The sequence below is a fragment of the Hemiscyllium ocellatum genome, unplaced genomic scaffold, assembly GCF_020745735.1.
Source record: "Hemiscyllium ocellatum isolate sHemOce1 unplaced genomic scaffold, sHemOce1.pat.X.cur. scaffold_152_pat_ctg1, whole genome shotgun sequence".
Classification (NCBI taxonomy): Eukaryota; Metazoa; Chordata; class Chondrichthyes; order Orectolobiformes; family Hemiscylliidae; genus Hemiscyllium; species Hemiscyllium ocellatum.
In genome coordinates, this window is record NW_026867800.1 from 45,249 (window position 1) to 71,305 (window position 26,057).

Here is a 26,057-nt window from a genome sequence, read left to right on the forward strand (position 1 = left end):
TTCCAAATCCAAAGGGAAAAGGTGAAGCAATGGAACAGCATGGGAATGTGGCTGAAGACAAACAGAAAGGAACAGGATGGGGCAGAGTTAAACTAAAATTGTACATCAGCAAATAGATTTGTGACAGAAAATTGTGGAAGAGAGGATATTATGTTTTTTTTTGAATGGACAATGTTGCTGCAATAAGGTGAATGGATTTGTGACACAGATATAAAAGTGATTTAGACACCAGGGAGACATGGATACAGGGTGAACAAAAATATTCAGTGGTTCGTAATCCTGTGCAAACTCAGGCAAAATGGGCAACGCTAACAATAATGGATAACAAAGGCATTACAGAGAAAGCATTTGGCCGCAGATCATGAAGTAGAGTCAGTCTGAATGTAAACTCTGCCTACTACTTGCCAAGGACACAAGCAGCAGTTTTAGCCACCAGACAGCATTCCATTGCTCATCACTGCATTAAACAGGAACTCATTGGAATTTTTTAACAAAGGTATTGTGATAATTTTGGAAAACTTCAATATTTGTATAATCTGGGACAATCACACGGACGACATTGATATTGGAAGTGCAGTTCGGTTAATTTTTTTTCAGTGTTTCTTTGAAAAACACATTGTGCAACTGTTAAGGGACATAACTATCGCAGAGCGACCATGTAATGAAACTTAGTGAATGAGTAATGTCACCTGCAGAGATCCTTCGGGAAATTGTGATGAAGTACAGTTTAAGGAAATATAAAGTTTTAAAGTGAATCACAGAAAGAACAAGCTACAACTAGAGTTTGAGAGGAGAACTGACCAAGGTAAACAGGCTAAACAGACTGAAATATGTGTCTGAAAATGAACAGTGGAAAACATTTGTAGGAACAATGCAAAGTACTCAACAAAAGAACGTTCGATTGAAAAAGTAAAATCCTCAGCAAGAAACTCCCACTGATCCCTCACTCAGGACAAAAGGGATCATACTAGATTATGAGGCTGAGAAGATCACCATAAAGTCCTGAAGTGAGAGTGTGTTTTAGGAGTAAATGTTCATGGATTGCAATGGGTCTGCTCACAGGAGCAGGTCTGTGGGAAGGGGAACCTTGGTCAGGGTTCATTGACACAATAGGAACAGGGAGAGGTGAAGGTGCTGGAGGTGGTGAGAGTGTTACAGAGAGTGGTCTGGGTGTTACAAAGCCAGTCTGAATTGCTGCAGCTGGAGGGGTTTGCAGAGGTAGGGAGGGACATAGGTATTTTTATATATTCATTCATGGGGTGTGGGTGTCACTGCCTGGAACAACGTTCTTTGTCCCCACTGCTAATTACCCAGAGGGTAGCTCAGAGTCAGCCATATTGCTGTGGGTCTGGAGTCAGGTTAGAATGTCAGATGTCCTTCACTAGAGGAGGTTAGTGAACTAGATGAGTTCTTCCTACTGATCAACAATGTTTTTTACTGTGGCCCCACCAATGTCTTTTACAGCCACAACATGACATCCCAACTCTTACGCTTAATGCTCTCCCGAATGAAGATAACCACACCAAACGCCTGCTTCACCAGCCTGTCTACCTGTGACACCACTTTCAAAGAACTGTGTACCTGGGTCACTGGATCTCTGACTGAAAACACCACCCAGGGCCCGAACAATAACTGTACAAGTCCCACCCTGGTTTGTTTCACCAAAATGGAACACTTCACATTTATCTAATTAAACTCCATCTGCTATTTTTCAGCCCACTATCCCAGCAGAACTGTTCATCCTGTTGTATCATAGATAACCTTCTTCACTGTCCACTTTACCACCAATGTCAGTGTCACCCAAGAAGCTTACTTACCAGGAAACCAATATTCCCATCCAAACCATTTATCCAAATGACAAACAACAGTGGACCCATTACACCACTGGTCACATGTCTCCAGTCAGAAACACAACATGTCTCCCATCACCCTCTGTCTCCTACCATCAAGCCAATTTTGTATCCAGTTCACTAGCTCCTCCTGAATGCCATATCCTTTTACACTGCTCTGAGTTTATCACCCAGTATACCAGACAGAACACAGAACGCAGAACAGTACAGCCCAAGACCCTTCGGCCATGATTTCATGCCAACCTTTTATCCAACTGTAAGAACAAAGTAAACTACATACCCTTCATTTCACTATTATCCACATGTTATCCAAGAGTCTATTAAATGTCCCGAATGTGTCTAATTTTACTACCACCACTGGCAGTGCATTCCAACCACCTACCATTCTCTACCCGCTTATCCATCCTCCATTCACCTTAAAATTATACCGCCTTGTAATAACCATTTATTCCATAGGAGGAAATGTCTCTGACTATTCACTCTCTCTCTGTGCCTCTTATCAACTTGTTCACCTCCACAAAGTCAGCCCGCTCCCTTCTTCACTCCAATGAAAAAAGCCTTAGCTCCCTCAACCTTTCTTTGTAAGAACTGCCCTCCAGTCCAGGCAGCATCCTGGTAAATCTCGGGTGTACGCTCGCTAAAACTTGCACATCCTTCCTGTAAACAGGGGACCAGAACTGAACACAATATTCCAAGTGTGGTCTCACCAGGATGCTATAAAGATGCAGTAACACCTCACGGCTCTTACAATCAATCCCCTTCTTAGGGAAGCCAACACAACATATGCCTTTTTAACAACCCTACCAACGTGCGTGGCTATTTTGAGGGATCAATGGACATGGACCCCATGGTCTCTCTGTACTTCCACACTGCCAAGCATTCTGCCTTTCACCCTGTATCCTGCATTCAAATTCCACCTTCCAGAATGAATCACTTCACATTTTTCCAGATTGGACTCCATCTGCCACTCCCAGCCCAGCTCTGCGTCCTGTCAATGTCCCACTGCAACCTACAACAGCCCTCCACATTCCCCATCACTCCATCAACCGTCATGCGATTGGCAAACGTACTAACCCACAATCCGAGTCATTGACAAAAATCACAAAGAACAGAGTGCCAGAGCCGATTGTTACAGAACCCCACTGGTCACTGAGCTCCAGGCTCAATACTGTCCATCTGCTGCCACCCTCTGTCTTCTCTGGGCCATCCAATCCTGTATCCAGACAGACAGATTTCCCTGTATCCCAATCATCCTTCTTTTCTGCATGAGCCATCATCGTATTCTGTCATATCCTCAAAGAATTCAATAAGGTTTGTGAGGCATGACCTGTCCCTCACAAACCCATGCTGACTGTCTCTAATTAGACCATAGAACATAGAACAGTAGAGCACAGAACAGGCCCTTCAGCCCACCATGTTGTGCCGACCATTGATCCTCATGTATGCACCCTCAAATTTCTGTGACCATATGCATATCCAGGAGTCTCTTAAATGTCCCCAATGACCTTGCTTCCACAACTGCTGCTGGCAACGCATTCCATGCTCTCACAACTCTGTGTAAATAACCCGCCTCTGACATCCCCTCTATACTTTCCTCCAACAGCTTAAAACTATGACCCCTCATGTTAGTCATTTCTGCCCTGGGAAATAGTCTCTGACTATCGACTCTATCTATGTCTCTCATTATCTTGTATACCTCAATTAGGTCCCCTCTCCTCCTCCTTTCGTCCAATGAAAAAAGTCTGCTCTCAGTCAACCTCTCCTCATAAGATAAACCCTCCAGTCCAGGCAGCATTCTGGTAAACCTCCTCTGAACCCTCTCCAAAGCATCCACATCTTTCCTATAATAGGGTGACCAGAATTGGATGCAGTATTCTAAGTGCGGTCTAACCAAAGTTTCATAGAGCTACAACAAGATCTCACGACTCTTAAACTCAATCTCTCTGTTAATGAAAGCCAAAACACCATATGCTTTCTTAACAACCCTGTCCACTTGGGTGGCCATTTTAAGGGATCTATGTACCTGCACCCCAAGATCCCTCTGTTCCTCCACACTGCCAAAAATCCTATCCTTAATCCTGTATTCAGCTTTCAAATTCGACCTTCCAAAATGCATCACCTCGCATTTATCCAGGTTGAACTCCATCTGCCACCTTTCAGCCCATCTCTGTATCTTGTCAATGTCCCGCTGCAGCCTACAACAGCCCTCTATACTTTCAACGACACCTCCAATCTTTGTGTTATCTAAAAACTTGCTGACCCATCCTTCAATGCCCTCATCCAAGTCATTAATAAAAATTACAAACAGTTGGAATGCTACGAGTGATTGCGGAGTTTACAGGGATAAGGTTGTTGGTAGGACAGGGCTCGATTACACAGACAGGGACTGTTTTTGGCAGCTGAGTAGGTTACAGAGATAAAGAGTTTTGTAACATCTGGCGGAACAAACTGAGATATGGAGGGTCATCGTGACTGAAGATGTTTAAAGATCTAGGAAGGCTTAGGCTCTGGGGGTTATTTAGACATGGAGGCTGTGGAATCTGGGTTCGTTTTTGAGAGATTGGGGTGGCAAGTTTGGTTGGAGACAGTTTCACAGATAAGGGAGCATAGCACAAACAGGAGGAAGTTCCTGCGGTAGGGAGGGTTCAAGTGGAGAGTGATGTTTACACAGATAGGGATGTAAGAGCTGGAGAAGGTTATGGAAATGCGTAACTGGATGGAGATACAGGAGGAGCTTACATTGACACGGTGGGTGATAGTGACGGGAGAATGTTACATAGTTAATGAGTCTTGTAGGAACAGGACCGGGTGAAACACAGGCATTGGAGTGGGATCTACAGATCGGGAGTGTAGCAGGGACCTGACAGGATAACACAGATAGGGATGCTGGTAGGGACTCCACAGACTGATGGCGTTTTAGGGACTGGAAGAGGTTATGTGCACAGGGAGGGCTGTAAGACTGCAGGAGCTCATAGAGAGTTGAAGATTTGGAGCAGTTCACAGAGGGAGGGTTCTCCAACAGGAGTAGGTTACAGATAGTGAGGGTTGTGTAGACTGAGAAAGTTAAAGAGAGGGGGAGTTTTCAGGTCCGGAAGAGATTACACTGACAGGGACAGTTGAAGATACTGAACAAAAAAGAACATGGAGAAGATTACACAGATAGGGAGGGATGTTGGGACTGAAGGTGAATACACACACGGAGGGTTGTATTGATAGGCGGAGCTTAGAGGGATAGGGACTGGTGTCGGGATTTACACAGATAAGGAACGTTGTGTTTTTGGAGAAGGTTACACTGATGCAGACAGTGTTAGGGAGTGTTTAATGGACTACAGAAGAGCTCAGAGAGAATGTATTATGGGGAGTGGAGGAGATTACAGACACAGAGATGGCTGTCGGTTTGAAAAGAGTTTCTACAGATCCTCAGTGCTGTAAGGCTGGAGGGAGGTTACAATAATAAGGGTTACCTACACTTAATGACTTCTTTGATATGGAGAAAGTCTCAGAATGGGATTGTCAAAAGGAAATATAGACAGTTCAGATGAGTTTACAGAGATATAAATGTTTTTGGGGGTTTCAGGATGGAACAGTGATTGGGAGTGATGTAACGAATGGCAATAATTTTAGGGATTATTCTAAAGGCAGGAAGTGGTGACAGCCATATCGATTGTGGTAAGGACTGGAGAAGCTTACATCGCCAAGGAGTGTTTTAGAGACTGTTGGAGACTCCACATATAAGGAGAGTATTGGGGATGGTTGACAGGACTGGGCAATAACCTGAATAGAATCTCCACAGTGTGGAAAAAGGCCATTTGGCCCAACAAATCCACATCAACCCTCTAAAGAGCATTCTAACCGGACCCATCCCTCTCCCTGTCCATTAAACACTGCCTTTCTCGTGGTGAACTCACCTAAACTACACTTGCCTGAATACTACAGTGAATTTCTGATGGCCAATCCACGTATCGTGCAAATGTTGGGCTATGGAAGGAAACCGGAGCACCCGGAAGAAACCCACACAGTCAGAGGGGAGTACATGCAAAGACCACACAGACAGTCGGCCAAGGCTGGAATTGAAGCCAGGTTCCAGGCACAGTGAGGCTGATTATACAGAGCACTGCAGAGATTGGACTAGGTCACAAGTTCACAAGGGTCTCTTGGAACAGGAGAAGGTTACATAGATGGTGTCCATGAGAGGGACTAGAGGGAGTTAACACAATAGGGAAGGTTGTGGATTCTCTCTACAATTAGAGGTAGGGACAGTTGGGGAAACTGGATGAAGTTAGGCATACTCAGAGTTGTACACACTGGGTGAGGTTACTGAGTTAGCAAGGATTCTATGGACTGACTAATGTTATGGACAGATGCAGTTGTGGGAATGTGAATTGTTGCAACAATTGAGAGGATATTTCAGGCACATTGATGCTTTTAGTGGCTGCAGGATGTTCGAGAGCTAAGAAGGCTCGTCCTGACTGGAGGTGATCAGAGGTAAGAAACATTGTACTGATGGGAGTTAGTCACAGAGACAGAGAAGATTGAAGAGAGAGAGAGGGCAAGGTTACAGATCTCAGGAGCTTTCAGGTGGCTTCACAATGTTACACAAAGGGAGGGTTGGCAGGAAACGCTGTAGGAACTGGAGGACTCTGTACAGACAGTGAGGTGAAATGGATGGTGGAAGGTTAGAGGTAATGAAGGTGCTGTAGGACAGGATGGAGGAGTGCTGCTGGGACTGGAGAAGGTTACAGTGACATCATGTGCTGGAGAGGCTGGAGGAAGGTACACAGGTGGGCAGGTCAGTAAGGGCTGGATGTTACAGACAGAGTGGGCTGTAGGTGCTGGACAAGATGACAAACGTAAGGATTTTTATAGTGTTTTGGTGATGGGGGTCATAACAGTTGGTTTCAAAGGCATTTTGGTAAAATATAAGGACAAGGCAGAGGTGAAGACGCCAAATTTGTGGAAGCCCCCTAATTGTTAGAATATCACTGTCACTGGGCATTATCATTATCACGAGACAGGATCTGGCAAACACAGACCGGGAGGAACTATTTGCAGTTGGGTTCATATTCAGAAAGAGGAAGTGCGTCAAAGTGATACAGGGAGAATTCAAGGCCAGTGTGTTCTGCGAAGAGTGATTGACAAAGGCAGTAACTCCAGTGAATACTGGTCAAGCGATATCCTGAGCTTGATAAAGGAAATACAATGCGATGAAAACAGGCAAAGACCGACCAACGTATAGAGAGTGCAAGGGGATCCTTAAAATGATGGGCAAATAATGGGCATGAAATATCCTTTTCAGATACTGTTAAGGAGAGGCCACAATGTGTTTAATGAGTACAGTTAGAGGAAGACGATTCCCAGGTAAACAGCGAGGCTTGTTAGAAACCAAAGGGACAATCCGTGCATGGAGCCAGAGGAAGTAGGTAAGGTCTTCAATGAAAGCTTCCCATCTGTATTGACACAGGAGAAAGGCATTGTAGTCGGGGATTTCAGTGGGGATGGTGAGGTTTTAGAACATGATAAGATGAATAAGGAGGAGGTATTAAATGTTTTCACAGGCATAAAGGTGGAGAAATCCCCAGTGCCTCATGAAATGTATCCCAAGTTGCTATGGGAAGGAAGGCTGGAGTTTGCTGGGGCCCTGGTGTATATTTTTAATACTTTGCTGGCCACAGGTAAAGTTCTGAAAGACTGGAGGATCGCTAATGCGGTTCCTTTGTTCAAGAAGGGCAGCAGAGATTGGCCAGATAATTACAGAGCAGATAGTCTGACAGCGGGGGGGGGGGGGGGGGGGGCGGTTATTGGGAACAATTGTGAGGATGAATCGACACTTGCAAAGGCAAAGATCACCTCGGCAGCGTCATCACGGATGTGGTAGAGGACGATACTGTCTGAGGACTTCAGTTCAGTTTTTTTGAAATGGTGTCTAAAAATATTGATGAGGGCAGTGCAGATGATGTGGTTTACATGGACTTGAATAAGACGGTTGACAAAATCCCTCATGGAAGGCTGGTTCAAATGTAAAGAGCCACAAGGCAAGTTCGCAAATTAGATACAAAATTAGCGGATACACTTCTTCATGTTTGAAATTCTTTCACCAGTGGGTGTACCACAGGGATCTGTGCAGGAACCATTGCTGGTTATTATGTACACTAATAACTTGGATGTGAAAGCATAACTTGTGGGCGGCACGGTGGCAGAGCGGTTAGCACTGCTGCCTCACAGCACCTGAGACCCGGGTTCAATTCCCGACTCAGGGTGCTCCGGTTTCCTCCAACAGTCACAAAGATGTGCGGGTTAGGTGAATTGGCCATGCTAAATTGCCCGTAGTGTTAGGTAAAAGGGGTAAATGTCGGGGTATAGGTGGGTTGTGCTTCGGCGGGTCGGTGTGGCTGCAGTCTGATATCGATCAGATGATAAACTGAGCAGAGTAATGGCAGATGTAGTTTACTTCTGATCACTGTGAGGTAATGCACTGTGGGAAGTCTCATAAGTGAAGGATATACATCATGAATGGTAGGTCCACCTGGAGTACTGAGGAACAAGGGACCTTGGTGGACAAGTCTCTGGATGTGTGAAGTTGTCAGCACATGTTGACAGGGTGGGGAAGACATCTGAACTGGGAGCAGGAGGGGGATCCACATCCTGGTGGGGCGAATTGTAGGAGCTGCTTGAGAGGATATAAACCAGTCTGGTAGGGTGTTGCATCTTAAACAGTCCTAAGGCCAGAAAGAAGATTGAGGCTGATGCACAAGTTAATGAGAACAATTTCAGCAGACAAGGCAAGCAAGAATATAGCAGGAAATGGGGAGAAACTGATGATTAACCTGCATTTATTTCAATACAACGGGCCTGACAGCTACGGAAGATAAACTCAGGGCATGGATTGGAACATGGGACTGGGACATTACAGTTATTACAGAAACAAAGCCGAGGGAGGGGCAGGGCTGTCAGCACATTGGTTCAAGGTGGAGATGCTACAGGAAGCATCAAAGGGTAGGCAAGAGAGGATGTGTGGTGGTGGGTTTTGATTGCATAAATCATCACAGCAAGATTTAGAGAGGATATTCCTGTGGGATTGCCCACTGAAGTTATGTTAGTGCAACTGAGAAATAAGAATGGGTCATCACTTTGATACGATTGTCCTACTGACCCCGAATAGTCTGTGGCAGACTGAGGAACAAATATATCAGGAGATCTCAAATATCAATCAGAATAATAGGGCTGTTATGGTTGGGGTTTTTCAACTTTCCAAACCTAGACTGGGACTGCCAGTGTTCAGCATTTGCAAGGTAGCAATTTGGTAATTATGTTCAAGAAATTCCCAAACAATATGTAAATGGTCTGAAAAGAGAAAGGGGCAAAGCCTGACCTTCCCTTGGGAAACAAGGTCGGGAAAGGGACTGATGTGTGAGTGGGAATGCATTTTGCCAAAATGACCACAATTCTCTTAGCTTAAGAATAAAGATGGAAAAGAACAGGTCTGGTCCACAAGTTCAAGGTATGAAATGGGACCAGACCAATCTTGACAGTATTAGACAGGAACTTTCAAAAGGTGATCAGGGAGTCTATTTGCAGGGAAAGGGAAGTCTGGCAACTGAGAATATTTTAAAAGTGAGATAAATTGAGCGATCACCACCAGTATGTTCCTGTTTGTGTGCAGCTCAATGCTGACAGCCCTCGGAAACACTGGCTGTCTATTGGACAAGGAAAAAGGGCATATTTCAGGTATCGCCAGCTGGATCAAGGGAATGCATGAGGATCAAGGGGCTGTAGGGATACACTTTGGGTGGAAATCAGGAATGCAGAAAGGGTACATGAAATAGCCTCGGCAGGAAAGGATAGGGAGAATGCAAAAGTGATTGTATAACTATATTGAGTAAAAGTGTAACTCGAAACAAAATAGTGTTCCTTAAGGATCAATGAGATCATTGATGTGTGGAACCGTAGGATATGGCTAGACTTTAAACACATTTTGTGACTCCAGAACTTACTGTTGACAAAGACTGGGGAACTCAGGGAACAAGAGTAATACGTTAGACCATATTTGGAGTTTGCTGCAATTCCAGTATCCCGCTATAGGAAGGAGGTTGGGAAGCTTGAAAGTGTTCAGAAAAGATTGACAAGATGTTGCCGGGGTTGTTGCTGAATAAGCTCGGGCTATTTTCACTGGAGCATCAGAGACTGAGGGGTGACCTGACAGAGGATTATCCATGAGGGATATGGATTGGGTAAGCATTCAAGGTCTTTTACCAGGGGTTGGGGAGTCCAAAACTAAAGGGCATATGTTTAAGGTTAAAGGGGGAAAGGTTTAAAAGGGACTGAAGGGTCAGCTTTTTTATGCACACGGTGATGTGTGTATGGAATGAGCTGAGGGAGAAAGTAACACATACTTAGACTATGACAACATTTAAGGGATGGATGGGTATGTGAATAATAAGGGTTTAGAGGTACATGGGCCAAATGCTGATAAATGGGATGGACTTATTTAGATCTTCTGGTCAGCATGGATGAGTTGGATCGAAGGGTCTGTTTCCCTTGTACATCTCTATGGCTTGAAAAGAGGGCATGTTATAGAAGAGGTGGTGCTGGACGTTTTAAAACACAAAGGTATGGAAAGCCCCAGGACCTGATTACATGTATCACAGGGCATTGTGGGATGTTAGGGAAGGAACTGTGGAGCCGCTAACAAAGGTATTTGTACCAATGACAGCCATGTGTGATGGGCTGGAAGGCTGGAGGGTGACATAGTGGACAGTGAAGGAGGTTTGCTAAGATTACAAAGGGATCTTGATGATATGGGTGAATGAGCTGAAAAATTGCAGATGGACTTCAATCTGAATAAATGCAAGATAATGCACTTGGTAAAACAAACAAAGGTAGAGCCGATACAATTACTGTTCGGGCCTCAGTTAGTGTTTTAGAGCAGAGGGACCTCCGGGTTCAGGTACATAATTCTTGAAGTTTGCATCACAGGATGGATAAGACAGTGCTTGGCATGCCTGACTATTGCTCAGTCCATTGAATGGAGAATTTGGGACGTCATGTTGAGATTGCACAGACATTGGTGAGGCCTGTTCTGCAATACTCTGTCCAGTTCTGGTCGCCCAGTTATAGGGAGGATATTATTAAGCTGCAGGGGATTCAGAAGAGATTTACCAGGACGTTGCTGGGTATGGAAGGCTTGAGTTCTGCAAAATGGCTGGACAGGCTGAGTCTTTTTTCACTCGAGCCTGGAAGTTGAGACGTGATGTTATAAAAGTAAATTTTAAAAAATAAGGTATATAGATCGATTTAATGGTAGTTGTCTTTAACACAGGATGGGGGACTCCCAAGAGGAGGGACCACGTCTTAAAGTTTAGAAGAGAGCAATGTTCAAAAAAAGACATGGGGGCAAATTGTTCCACAGACGGTGTTTTGATTGTGGAATGAACTTGCTGAAGAAGGGTGGATGTGGGTACAATGACAACGTTTAAAAGACAGAGATACTAAACAAGTATTTAGCATCAGTTTTTACTGTGGAAAAGGATATGGAAGATATAGAATGTCGGGAAATAGATAGTGACACCTTGCAAAATATCCATATTACAGACGAGCAAGTGTTGATGGCTTGAAATGCATAAAGGTGGGTAAATTCCCAGGACCTGATCAGGTGTACCCTCGAACTCTGTGGGAAGCGAGAGAAGTGATTACTGAGCCTCTTGCTGAGATATTTGTATAATCAATAGTCACAGGTGAGGTGCCGGAAGACTGGAGGTTGGTTAATGCGGTGCCATTGTTTAAGAAGAGTGGTAAGGACAAGCCGGGAATTATAGACCAGTGAGCCTGACCTCGGTGGTGGGCAAGTTGCTGGAGGGAATCCTGAGGGACAGGATGTACATGTAGTTGGAAAGGCAAGGACTGAATCGGGATAGTCAACATGGCTTTGTGCGTGGGAGATCATGCCTTACAAACTTGACTGAGTTTTTTGAATAAATAACAATAAGGATTGATGAGGGCTGAGCGGTAGATGTGATCTATATGGACTTCAGTAAGGCGTTCGACAAGGTTCCCTATGGGAGACTGGTTAGCAAGGTTAGATCTCATGGAATACAGGGAGAAGTAGCTATTTAGATGCAGAACTGGCTCAAAGGTAGAAGACAGAGGGTAGTGGTGAGGGTTGCTTATCAGACTGGAGGACAGTGACTGGTGGAGTGTCACAAGGATTGGGCCTAAGAATGGTGAATAGCCAAGGGTAAGGGAGTCCAAAACTTGAGGGTACAAACTGGAGGTGAGAGAGCAAAGATTTAAAGAGGGAGCTGAGGGGCAACATTATCCACAGAGGATGGTGCACAGACAGAACCTTGTGCCAGGGGGCACATGGGAGAAACAAGAACAATGACAACATGGAAAAGACCTTTGGGCAGGAACATGGAGAGGGGAAGGTTTGAAGAGCTAAGGGCCAAACGCAGGCAAATGAGACTCATTCAGTATAGGAAACATGGGCAGCATTGACGAGTTGGACCACAGGTTCTGTTTCCGTGCTGTATCACTCTGTATCCAGGTAAAGAGGATTATAGTACGGAAGTAAAGCATGTTGTGGACACTGAAACAAGTTATAGTGAAAGGGATGGTAGTCTAAAATGCAGTACGTTTCAAATATGTGGAGGGTCTATCAGGAAGGGAGGAGTTACAGGGACAGGAACTGTTATAGGAGTTAAAAATGACTGAAGACACCGGTGCACAAGCCATGCCACACATAGAGTGTTGCAGAGTAGTGAGTCTTAGTACAGTGTTGGAGGGAGAACACAGAACAGAAAGATCCCAGGCAGCATTCACAACATCTCGTCGGAGGCCTGCTTTCCCCTCTGTTGCCCTGATGCTCACTAAGACAGCACCGGCCTGGATTGATAACTATGAACTCCCCATGCTGTCTCAGTGCAACGTAAGTTAATGTAGACGTGGTGATTCAGCCAGGGGTGTTTCTGTACTGTACTGTACTTACCCTCCAGCACTGTATCTATGTCATGTCATGTTAGATGATGTTTGGAGCCCTCCCATTGCTCCCTGCTGTGTACACTGTGAGTGAACTTACCTCACTGCAGGATTTATTGAAGGCTCCAGATCTCTCTGCCTTTTGTCTCTCTGGCTGACCAATCAACTTCAATGAGGTGTTGGACGAGACACCCAGCAATTGGGAAGTCTATGGAGTCAGCACTTTCCTGAGGACCTACAGGAGACAGAAAAATAGACAGAATGGGGAATTAGACTGATGCAGTGAGGTTTACACATGGAGAATGGAAATGAACCCCACAGAGATCTGGAAAATCCCACTCCATCCCTGGTCTGCGCTGTTGCATCTCTCTGGAGTGGAGAATTCTGTTCGCTCAGGATCTGGAGTAACTGCAAGAGCGGGAGGCTCTGACAGAGGCTGCAATTAGACCCACACAGTGAGGGATACCAAAGGGAGAGAGACTGAATGATATCACCAGAGTGCTGGAAGACCTCAGGATCACACAGTCATGTTGGAAGAATGGGTTTAGCTTCATGATGCCCTGGTATCAGTGCTCAGGGATGAGCAACCACTGAGCAGGCGAATTGATGACCGAGTGGTATTACTGCGAGAGAATTTATCCAAAACTTCAGCTAATGTTCAGGGGAAGTGGGTTTTAATCTCACCATAAATAATTTTAAAAATAGTAATTAACAATCCATAAATAAATATGAAACCATTGCAGATGTTCAAAAACCCCAAACCCTTGTCCTTTAGATAAGGACATCTGCTCATCCTCACGTGGTCTGCACGACATCCCCACAGCAAAGTGTTTGCCTCTCAATTACCCTCTGAAATGGCCGAGCAAGTTACTCAGCTCAAGGGCAGCTCGGGCTGGGCAAGAAAGGCTGGTCAGCCAGAGACACCCACATCCCATACCTGATTTAATAAATAATCCATGAGGATGGTCCCCCTGGAACTGCGCTGGGGCCAGGGTCCGGGCCAATCATATCGGTAAGTTTATGGATGGGGCTTTCAACTGACAGAGAGGATGCCAGTGAAAGGAGCTTTCCAAATCCAAAGGGAAAAGGTGAAGAATGGGAGCAGTATGGGAATGTGGCAGAAGACAAGCAGAAAGGAACAGGATGGGACAGAGCTTAACTAAAACTGTACATCAGGGAATCGGTTTGTGACAGGAAATTATGGGAAAGAGTAAATTATGTTTTTTGAATGTCTCTTCAATAAGGTAGATTGATTTGTGACACCGAGATAAAAGAGGTTTAGACACCAGAGAGATGTGGTTACAGGGTGAACAAAAGGTGGACAGAAATAGTCAATGGATCACAACCTTGCGGAAATTCAGGCAAAATGGGTAACGCAAACAATAATGGGTAAGAAAGGCATTACAGAGAAAGCATTTGGTCTCAGATCATGAAGTGGAGTCAGTCTGAATGTAAATTCTGGCTACTACTTGCCAAGGACACAAGCAGAAGAACAGTTTTAGCTACCGAACAGCATTCCATTGCTCATCACTGCGTTACACAGGAACTCACTGGAATTTTTTTAAGAAACACATTGTGATAATTTTGGGAAACTTCAATATTCACATAATCTGGGACACTCACACTGACAACAGTGATATTGGAAGAGGAGTTCAGAGAATTTTTTTTCAGTGTTTTTTTGAATAACAAATTGTGCAATTGGTTAGGGATGTAACTGTCTCAGAGCGACCGTTGTGTGATCAAACTTAGTGGATGAGTAATGTCACCTGCAGAGATCCTCAGGGAAATTGTGATAAAATACAGTTTAAATAAATATAAAGTTTTAAAGTGAATCACAGAAAGGAAAAGCTACAACTAGAAACAAAAACAACCAATTACTTGGGTTTGAGAGGAGAACTGACCAAGGTAAAGAGGCGAAACAGACTGAAATATGGGTCTGTAAATGAACGGTGGAAAATATTTGAAGGAACAGTGTAAATCACTCAACAAAATAAGATTCCATTGAAACAGACAAAACCTCAGCAAGAAATCCCCACCGGCCCCTCACTCAGGACAAAATGTATCATATTAGATTATGAGGCTTAGAAGATCACCAAAAATTACTTGAAATCCTGAAGTGAGATTGTGTTTTAGGAATAAGTTTTAAAGGGATTGCAAAGGATCTGCTAGCAGGAGGGCAGCAGTGGGAAGGGGAATCACTGTCAGGGTATAATGTCACAAAAGGAACAGGGAGAGGTGAAGGTGCTGGAGGTGGTGAGAGTGTTACAGAGAGTGGTCAGGGTGTTACAAAGCCAGTACGGATTGCTGCAGCTGTGGGGGTTTGCAGAGGTAGGGAGGGACATAGGTATTTTTATTTATTCATTCATGGGATGAAGGTGTCACTGCTAATTACCCAGAGGACAGCTCAGAGTCAGCCATCTTGCAGGGGGTCTGGGGTCACATGTTAGCCAGACCAGGTTAAAATGTCAGATGTTATACACAAATGGTCAGTGAACCAGATGTGTTTTTCCCACTGATCAACAATGCTTTTATAGTGGCCTGACCAATGTCTTGTACAGATACAACATGACGTCCCAACCCTTTCTCTTCATGCTCTGCCCAATGAAGGTAGACATCCCAAACGCCTGCTTCACCAGCCTGTCTCCCTGTGACACCACATTGTGTACCTGCATCCCTGGGTCTCTGACTGACAACACTACCCAGGGCCCGAACAGTAACTGTACAAGTCCCACCCTGGTTTGTTTAACCAAAATGGAACACTTCACATTTATCTTATTAAACTTTATCTGCTATTCTTCAGCCCACTCTCCCAGCAGTACTGTCCATCCTGCTGGATCATAGACAACCTTCTTCACTGTCCACTTTCCCACCAATGTCAGTATCACCCAAAAACCTTCCTTACCAGGAAACCAATATTCCCATCCAAACCATTTATCCAAATGACAAACAACAGTGGACCCACTACACCGCTGGTCACATGCCTCCAGTCAGAAAAACAACATGTCTCCCATCACCCTGTCTCCAACCATCAAGACCAATTTTTTGTCCAGTTGACTAGCTCCTCCTGAATGCCATATCCTTTTACACTGATCTGAGTTTATTACTCAGTTTACACATATGACACATAGAACACAGAAAAGTACAGAACAAGACCCTTCGGCCATGATGACATGCCAATCTTTTATCTGACCGTAAGATTAAAAAAAAAGTGGCAGATAGAGTTTAATTCAGGGAAATGCAACGTGCTGCATTTTGGGAAAGCAAATCTTAATAGGACTGATACATGAAATGGTCAGGTCCTCGGGAGTGTTGCTGAACAAAGAGACCTTGGGGTGCAGGTTCATAGCTCCTTGAAAATGGAGACCCAGGTAGATAGGATAGTGAAGAAGGCGTTTGGTATGCATTCCTTTATTGGTCAGAGTATTGAGTACAGAAGTTGGGAGGCCATGTTGTGACTGTACAGCACATTGAATAGGCCACTGTTGGAATATTGCATGCAATTTTGGTCTCCTTACTATCAGAAAGATATTGGGAAACTTGAAAGGGTTCAGAAAAGATTTACAAGGATGATGCCAGGGTTGGCGGATTTGAGCTGTAGGGAGAGGCTGAACAGGCTGGGGATGATTTCCTTGGAGCTTCGGGAGGCTGAGGGGTGACCTTATAGAGGTTTACAAAATTATGAGGTGCATGGATAGGGTAAATAGACAAAGTATTTTCCCTGGGTTTGGGGAGTCCAGAACTAGAGGGCATAGGTTTAGGGTGAGAGGGGAAAGATATAAAAGAGATCTAAGGAGCAACTTTTTCACGCAGAGGGTGGTACGTGTATGGAACAGGCTGTCAGATGAAGGGTGGAGGCTGGTACAATTGCAACATTTAAGAGGCATTTGGTTGGGTATATGAATAGGAAGGCTTTGATGGGATAGGGACCGGGTGCTGGCAGGTGGGACTAGACTGGGTTGGGATATCTGGTCGGCATGGACGGGTTGGACCGACGGGTCTGTTTACGTGCTGTACATCTCTTTGAATCTAACTTCCATACCCTTCATTTTATTATCATCCATGTGCCTACCCAGAAGTATATTAAATATCCCTGATGCATCTGCTTTTACTGCCACCGCTGGCAGTGCATTCCACACAGCCACCACTCTGTATGTAACGACCCTACCTCTGAAATCTCCACTTAACCATCCGCTAATCACCCGAAAATTATACCCCCTGTAATAGCTATTTATATGAGCATAAAAAATATCTCTTATTATTCACTCTGTGAATGCCTCTCATCACCTTGTTCACCTCTGCCAAGTCGCACCTCACCCTTCTTCACTCCAATGAGAAAAGCCGTAGCTCCCTCAACCTTTCTTCATAAGACATGCCCTCCAGTACAGACAGCATCCTGGTAAATCTCCTCTTTACCCTCTCTCAAGTTTCCACATCCTTCCTGTAATGAAGGGACCAGAACTGAACACAATATTCTAAGTGGGGTCTAACCAGTGCTGTAGAGAGCTGCAGCATAACCTCACCGCTTTAAAACTCAATCCCCAAACTAATGAAATCCCACAAAATATATCCCTTCTTAACAAGCCTATCAGCATGGGTGGCTACTTTGAGGGATCTATGGACTTGGACCCCAAGATCCCTCTGTTCCTCCACACTGCCAAAGATCCTGCCTTCTGCATTCAAATTCAATCTTCAAAATGAATGACTTCACACTTTTCCAGATTGACCTCCATCTGCCACTTCTCGACTCAACTCTGCATCCTGTCAATGTCCCGTTGCAATCTAGAACAGACCTCCACACTGTCAGCCACGCCACCAACCTTCGTGTCATTGGCCAGTCTACTAACCGACCCTTCCACTCACACATCCAACTTATTCATAAAATCACAAAGAGCAGAAGTGCTGTAATCACACCCTACAGAAAACCACTGGTCACTGAGTTCCAGGATGAATTATTTCCGTCTATCGTCACCCTCTGTCTTCTGTGGGCCAGTAATCCTGTATCCAGACAGACAGGTTTCCCTGTATCCCATGCCTCCGTATTTCCTGAATATGCCATAAAGGTGTTTTGTCACATTCTTAAAAGATTCAATATGACTTTTAAGGCATGACCTGTCCCTTATACAAACATGCTGACTATCTCTAATCAAACTATGGTTTCCTCAGGAAAAATAAATCCTCTATCTCAGAATCCTCTCCAATAGTCTGCACACCACAGACATAAGACTGACAGGTGTGCAATTCCCAGGATTATTCCTATTCCCTTTCATGAACAAGGGAATAATATTTTCCTGCCTCCAATCAACTGGTCCGACTCCAGTGGACAGTGAGGGTGCAAAGGTCATCACCAGGTGCGCAGCAACCCATTCCCTCGCTTCGTGCAGTAACTTTGGACGCATCCAGTCTGGTTCAGCGACTTATCTATCCTTATCTTTTACAAAATTCTCAGCACATCCTCCTCCTTAACATCCACCTGTTCACGTACATCAGCCTGTTTCACGCTGTCCTCACAAACAACAAGACCCTTCTCAGCAGTGAATACTGAGGCATAGTTTTCATTAAAGACCTCCCCTACCTCCTGTGACTCCAGACACAAGTTCCTTCCACTATCCCAGAGTGGCCTTATCCTCACTCTGACCATCCTCTTGTTCCTCACATCAGTGGAGAATGCCTCACAGTTTTCCTTAAGCCTTCCCAAGAAAGCTTTTTCATGCCGCCTTCTAGTTGCCCTAAGTCCATTCCTTGGTTCCTTCCTGGTACCTTCAGGGAATCTCTACAGTATGGAAACAGGCCATTTGGCCCAACACCTCCATATTAACCCTCCAAACAGTATCCAACCCAGCCCCATTCCCCCACCCTGTTACTCTCCATTTGCCCTGACTAATGCACCAAACTACCCATCCCTGAACACTATGGGTAATTTAGCATGGCTGAGTCACCTAATCTGCACATCTTTGGATGGTGGGTGGAAACTGGAGCACCTGGAGGAAACACACGCAGACACGGGCAGAATGTACAAACTCCCCACAGACAGTCGCCTGAGGCTCTCATCGAAATGGAGTCCGTGGTGCTATGAGGTAGCAGTGCTAACCACTGAGACACCGCGCCACCCAATGTAACTCTCTGGAGCCCTGCCTGATCCTTGCTTCCTCAACCTTAAGTTAGCTTCTTTCTTCCTCTTGACTAGATGCTGAAGTCCACGTGGACAACGCTAACTGCTCTGCCTTCATCTATACCTTGTCCAACTCCGCAAAGAGTCAATCCACTTTGTGAAATATGGTTTTTCTACTCACAAAGCCATGCTGACCATCTCGAATCAGCCTTTGCCTTTGTAAATATACATAGCTCCTTTCTCTCAGAATCTCCTCCAACAACTTCCCCATCACTGGGCACACTGGACTGTAATTTCCTGGTTTTTCCCTGCAGTCCTTAAGTGATGCAACAGCCTTAGCCTCCCTCCAGTCTTCCGGTACCTGACTGTGTCTGTTGATAATATAAATATCTCTGTAAGGGACACTGCAATCTCTTCCCTAGCTTCCCACAATATTCTAGTATCGATCCAATGAGCTACTGAGGATTGATCTACCTTTATTTGTTTTAAGATTCCAGCACTTTCTCTTCTCTGGTGAGGATTCTTTCCAAGACATCGCTATTTATTTCCCCAAGTTCCCGAGCTTCCATATCTTTCTCCACAGTAAATACTGACAAGGCTGTTTGGTCTAATATCTCACCCATCTCATCTGGTTCCACACATGCGTGACCTTTTGATCTGTAAAGGGACCCTATTCTCTACCAAGTTACTACTTAGCCCTTATTAAAACTTGTGTAAAGGCTTCTGATAATTCAAATACACCACATCCCCCACACCACTACACCCCTCCTACACCCTTACAACTCTGCCATTTGTATTCACACAGACAAATTAAATCCAACAGGCTCAGGAACAAATTCTCTTTTATCAAATGTGTCTCTAAATGGCCAGTTATTGTATACTGACTTATCCTTTCTAACAATGTCAGTATGGTCCCGACTTACTGTCAGGGGAGGTGGAGTAGGTTGTGGTTGAACCCATTGAAGTTTAGATAATGAGAGAGAAACGGAATGAACCATCCATGATTCTGAGGGGCTCTGATCGGGCAGATGCTGAGAAGTTAGAAAATAGAACAGTAGAGCACAGCAACAGGCCCTTCGGCCCACCACGTCTATGCTGTCCATGATGCTATTCTAACTCATACAATCTGCCTGCACATGGGCCCATATCCCTCTATTCTCTTCCCGTTCATGTTTCTGCCTAAATGCCACTTCAAACCTTTACTCACATTTCTGCTTCTACCACCTCCCTCAGTAACATCCACTCTACGTAAAAAAAACACTTTCCCTCACACACCTCATTTAAACTTTCTCTTTTTCACTTTAAACCTCTGCTCTCTAGTATTTGAAACTTACACACTGGAAAAGAGATTCTGACTATCTACATTATCTATCCCTGTCCTAACGTTATATCCCTGTACCTGGTCACCTGTCAGCCTCTGATACCCTCACAAATCAATCCAACTTTGTTTAATTTCCTCTTACACACCTAACATACCCTTAAAAACCCAAACATAGGCAACGTGCTGATAAACACCTTTTTTACCCTCTCCAAAGCCTCCCCATCCTCCCTATTGTGTGGAGATGAGAACTGCACACAGTTCTCCAAATGTGACCAAACAAACGTTTTATACAATTACAGTATCAGATGCAAACCACTACACCCAATGTTGTGACCGATGAAGGTCAGTGCTCCATTTGCTTTCTTTTCCATCTGAAACACTTCTGTTGCCATTTTAAGGGAGTTGCTGACTTGCACCAAGATCCTTCCGTAGATCAATATCCCTCAGTATGCTGACTTCCTTCTTGAATTTGACATAATCTCACACTTGTCCAGACTAAACCCAATTTGCCATTTCTGTCTATCTCTCCGACTGTTCTGTAACCTCCTGCAGATGTTACTGAATCAGGGAAACAAGGGCTTTGTGGAAAAGGCAGGAAAGTAGAGTTGGACAGTATCAGATCAGCCATGATCTGACTGAAGGGCACAGTATACTCAATGGGCCAAATGGCCTCATTCACCTGCTACATCTCATGGTCTGAGCACAAACTCAGTATGTCCTGCATAATATTATGGGTTTCTGCTCACAAAACTCCTTTACAATGGGATTATTGGATATTTATTCGTACACAGCATTTGATCTACAAATATGATATGATGTTATAGAAAACTATCTCGCATACAATCCAGGATTCTATCCGTTACAGCACTGATACTCACTGCTGTATCAGTCGGCATGGAGATCACACCACTGTCACACACAGGTACTGTACAGCCCTTGCTACAAGTACATTCAGTGTCCTGACTGTAACCACATTGACATTTCCATCACTGGTTGGTGCCTACAATAGAATTCCTGCTAACGGTTGCTGCTTCTTGCTTATTCTCAGCTCCACTTTTCATATTCAGATCCACATGACTGTCTCATTAATGCATTAACCTCATCCTTCCTTCACAACTTGTTGGCGTTTTGCCTAGTCTGCCTATTGGGACGAGATTAGTTTGGGATATCTGCTCAGCATGGATGGGTTAGACCGAAGGGCCTGTTTCCATGCTGTACATCTCATTGACTCTAATGACTCTATCCCAACAACCCTTCAGTATTCACTTCCCAGTGATGATCAATCATCAGCTACATCTCCGGAATGACAGTTCCATCATATCTGTTCACTGTCATTCCATCTGCCTTATGGCGAATGCAGGGAGTCATTCCGCAGTAGTGGGGGATTGAACAGATGGGTAGAGATTGCAGAGATAGGGAGGCTTACAGGGACTCGAGGATGTTAGTGTTAAACAGAGTTACATCTGGTCAAGAACGTCAGTGGGACAAAGGGGTTTGGGGATTGGAGGAATTTACAGAGATACAGGGAGCTGGATTAGATTCTGGAGATAGGTATAAAGATGGAGAAAGGAAGAGGTAGGCAGACTGAGAGGCACAGACAGGGGGCTGTTTCATCTAGGAGAGTATTGTGTATACTAACAGAGATATGGAAGGTTGTCGTGACTGAAGACGTTTATAAATATAAGGTGGCTTCTAGGCTCTGGAGGCTACATAGATCGGAAGGCAATGGGGAATGCCAGGTTACTGGGTTGGAGACAGTTACACAGATGGGGAGGGTTGTACAAATTGAAGGAGGTTCCTGTGGTCGCGAGGGGTATGGTGTCGGGAATGAGGGTGAAATTTAACAAGATAAAGATCAAAGAATTAGAGAAGGACAAGGAGATTACAATTTTTTCACAGCTAAGGAAGGGTGAGCTGGAGAAGATTACATAGGTAGGGACCGATGGAGAGGTTAAAGATAAATACATTGACATGGAGGATGGTGTTGTTGGAAAGAGCTTACAGGGATAGACAGGACAGTCAGGGTTTACAGGGATGAAGGAATTGAGTATCTACTGCAGAAGTTTAGGAATTAGGATGTTAGGGATTGAAGAACCTGACAGAGACAGGGAGAATGGTGTGGAGATTCCAAACAGAGGAAGGATTATCTGGAATGGAGGATATTACAGAGATCACTAACACAGAATGGGCCAGGATTGATGCCTGCTATCCCCTGTGCTGTCGCATTGAGGACCAGTACAGCAGAGGTGAAAGCAGGACCCTCACAAGATGGTGGGAATGAAGCCTAGAATGTTGCTGTTCCTTGCCCAGCTCTGTATCTATGTCCTGTCTTCCAGGTCTGAATACAGAAGTCTACCACCTCCACCTTGTGCTGTTTACTGTGAGTGATCTTACCGGCTGCAGGATTGACTGAAGGCTCCAGATCTCCCTCTCCATCTCTCTCTCTCTGGCTGACCAACCAGCTTCAATGAGGTGATGGATGAGACAGGAGTTAGGAACATCCTGATTACCTGCATGAGACAGAAATAGACAGAATGGGAAATTAGACTGATGTAATGAGGATAACTCATGCAGAGTGGCACTGAGTCCAGCAGAGATCTCGAGAATCCCAGTCTCCATCCCTTGTCTGTGCTGCTGCGTCTATCTGGAGTGGACAATTCTGTTGACTCAGGATCTCAGAGCATCTGTAAGAGGGAGAAATGCTGCCAGAGGCAGCAAATAGACCGACACAGCGAGGGGTACCACATGGAGAGATACTGAGTGATACCACATTATTAGACACTGTATTAACAGGGAATTGTTTGAATTTGTAACAAAGGCACTGGGATAATTGTGAGGGGATTCAACCTTCATATCTCATCATCTCTTTGGCGGTGGCTCACAGATGAGGCTGACTCTCTCCCAATCTCGGGGCGAGGGTGGGAAAGTCTAGAGTTGGCTGTACAAACCGATGTGGCCTTCCACACACACTATTACACATGGGGCATGAGGTGGACATGGGAAGAGGGTGGGTGGGGCGTTGGCGTGACAGCGCTCTCCTTGTGCTGTTTTCTGCTGGATTCCTATTTTCACCACAGCAAGTTTCGAGGTGCTCAACACCTTCCCAATGCTCTTTCCCCACTTCGGACGGTCTTGGCCCAGGACTTAACAGATTTGATTAAGAGATGAAAAAAAAACGATCAATTCTGAGAAGCCAGCATTTAGAAACTTGGACACATTTGTTAAAGAGATCGCTATGGATTCTCCTAGCAGGAGGAGTGCAGTAGGAAGAGGAAACATTGTCAGATGATAGGAACAGGGAGAATTGAAGGTTCTGGAGGTGGTGAGGGTGTTACAGAGAGAGGCAAAGTCCTGAACAATGTTACAAAGCCAGTACGGATTGCTGCAGCTAGAGCTGTTTGCAGAGTTAGGGATGGAGATATGTATTCTCATTGATTCATTCGCGGCCTGAGGATGTCACCGGATGGACCAGCATACATTACCCCACTGCTAATTGCCTAGAGACAGCTCAGAGTCAGACACATTGCTGCGGGACTGGAGTCACATGTGAGCCAGACCATGTAAGAATGCTAGATGTCCCTCCCTGAAGGACACACGTGAACAAGTTGATTTTTTCCAGAAAATCAACAATGCTTATACAGTGACCTCACTAATGTCCTGTACAGATACACCATGACATCCCAACTCCTACTCTCAATGCTCTGCCCAATGAAGGGTAACCATCCCAAACGCCTGCTTCACCAGCCTGTCTACCCATGACGCTACTTTCAAAAGACTGTGTATCTGCGTCCCTGGGTCACTGATTGACAAGGGCCCGAACGTTTACTTTACCAGTCCAGCCTGGTCTGTTTTACCACAATACAACATCTTGCATTTCTCCACCTGTTCTTTCTAACCTCACTGACCCAGCTGTACTGTTGATCCCTTTGTACTCTTCGATAACCCTCTTCACTGTCCACTTTATCACCAATTTCAGTCTCACTCCCAAACTTGCTAACCATGACTCCTGTATTATCATCCAAGCAGTCACACCTACACATAGGTATATAGGAACTGAAGGATTTAAAGAGATTACACAGACCTGGAGTGTTGTATGCAGAGGAGTAGATTAAACTGATAGGGATGGTTTTAGAGACTCAACAATGTTTGGAAATAATGGGGGTTGCCATGGTGATAGCATGTTTCAACAATTTGGAGGATATAGGTCTGAAGGAGCTTTGTCAGTTAGCGATGGTACAGTACAGGGAATTGTCGTGGCTTCCGTTTCATAAGCAATCCATAAGCACTTACAATAGCCTGTTTGACATGTGCATTATTTCTCGACCATTCATCAGACAGCACTGCAAATACTTCACTGCCTCCGCCTACCAGCTTAGACTGAACTAACATTACTCAGAAGACCTCAGGCCACTCTGTCTGTCTGTGCAAAGTCACAGGTAGTTAGGATAGCGAAGAAGGCGCTTGGTATACATTATTGGTCAGAGTATTGAGTACAGGAGTTGGGGGGTCATATTGCGGCTGTACAGGACAGTGGTCAGGCCACTTTTGGAAGACTGCATGCAACTCTGTTCTACTTCCTATCGGAAGGATGTTGTGAAAATTGAAAGGGTTCAGAAAAGATTTACAAGGATGTTGCCAGGGTTGAGCTATAGGGAGAGTTGAACAGGCGATGGTTGTTTTCCCTGGAGAGTCGGAGGCTGAGGGGTGACCTTATTGGGGTTTATAAAATCAAGAGGGACATGGATAAGGTAAATAGACAGTGTTTCCCCTGGGGTGTGCGAGTCCAGAATTGTAGGGCAAGGTTTAGGGTGAGAGGAGAAAGATATAAAAGAGAACTAAGGGGCAACATTATCACGCAGAGGATAGGACATGTATGGAATGAGCTGCCAGAGGAAGTGGTGGAGGCTAGTACAACTGCAACAGTTAAAAAGCATCTGGATGGATGTATGAATAGGAAGGGTTTAGAGGGAGATGGGCCGGGTGCTGGCAGGTGGGACTATATTGGGTTGAGATATCTGATCTGCAGGATGGGACCGTGAATGTATTGTGGAACCTGGAGGATGTTATAATTTGAACTACAGGTAATTTTTGATTGGATCTTTCAGCCAATCTTACAGATGGTACAATTGCAACATTTAAGAAGCATTTGGATGGATATATGAATAGAAAGGGTTTGGAGGGACATCGGCCAGGTACTGGCAGGTGGGACTAGATTGGGTTGGAATATCCTGTCGGCATGGCCGGGTTTGACTGAAGGGTCTGTTTCCACGCTGTACATCTCTATGACTGTAAGATCGGCTGAATGGTCCAATCAAAAATTACCTGCGGTTCAAATCATAATATCCTCCAGGTTCCACAAGCCATCCTCGGTCACATCCTGCAGGTTCTATGAATTGCGCAACCTCCTGCAGGTCCCAAGTCCCTTCCTACATTTGTACCATCCTCCAGGTTCTGCAGCCCTTCATATCTCGTAACATGGCCCAGACTCTCCAACTCTTCCTTCCTCTGCAATGTTCCCTAGAAGGGCACTGGAGGATGGTGGGGGTTACAGAGATATGGAGGGACATCAGGATGGCAGGATTTTGCAGACATTAGGAATATAGGGACTTGAGGAGGTTTCACAGTTTATGAGTGTTGTAGGGTCTGGAGGAACTTACAAAGGTAGGCATAGTTTGAGATTGGAGGATTCTGCAGAAAGCCTTTATGTGGTTAAAGGCAGAATTCTTAGCAGCGTGCAGGAACAAAGGGATCCTGTGTCCCTCAGGTTACCACCCAAGTTGACAGGGTGTTAAGAAGGCATATGGTG

The 26,057-nt window shown here is 44.9% G+C and overlaps 1 long non-coding RNA gene across 1 annotated transcript in view; it reads right to left on the reverse strand.

Annotated features, from left to right (window-relative positions):
- Positions 1-13,051, reverse strand: part of LOC132810135 (uncharacterized) — a 56,407-nt gene extending 43,356 nt beyond the window's left edge. The window contains exon 1 of the long non-coding RNA XR_009642740.1: positions 12,922-13,051. This is a non-coding gene — a long non-coding RNA (uncharacterized LOC132810135). The remainder of the gene's footprint in view (positions 1-12,921) is intronic.
- Positions 13,052-26,057: the final 13,006 nt, after the last annotated feature.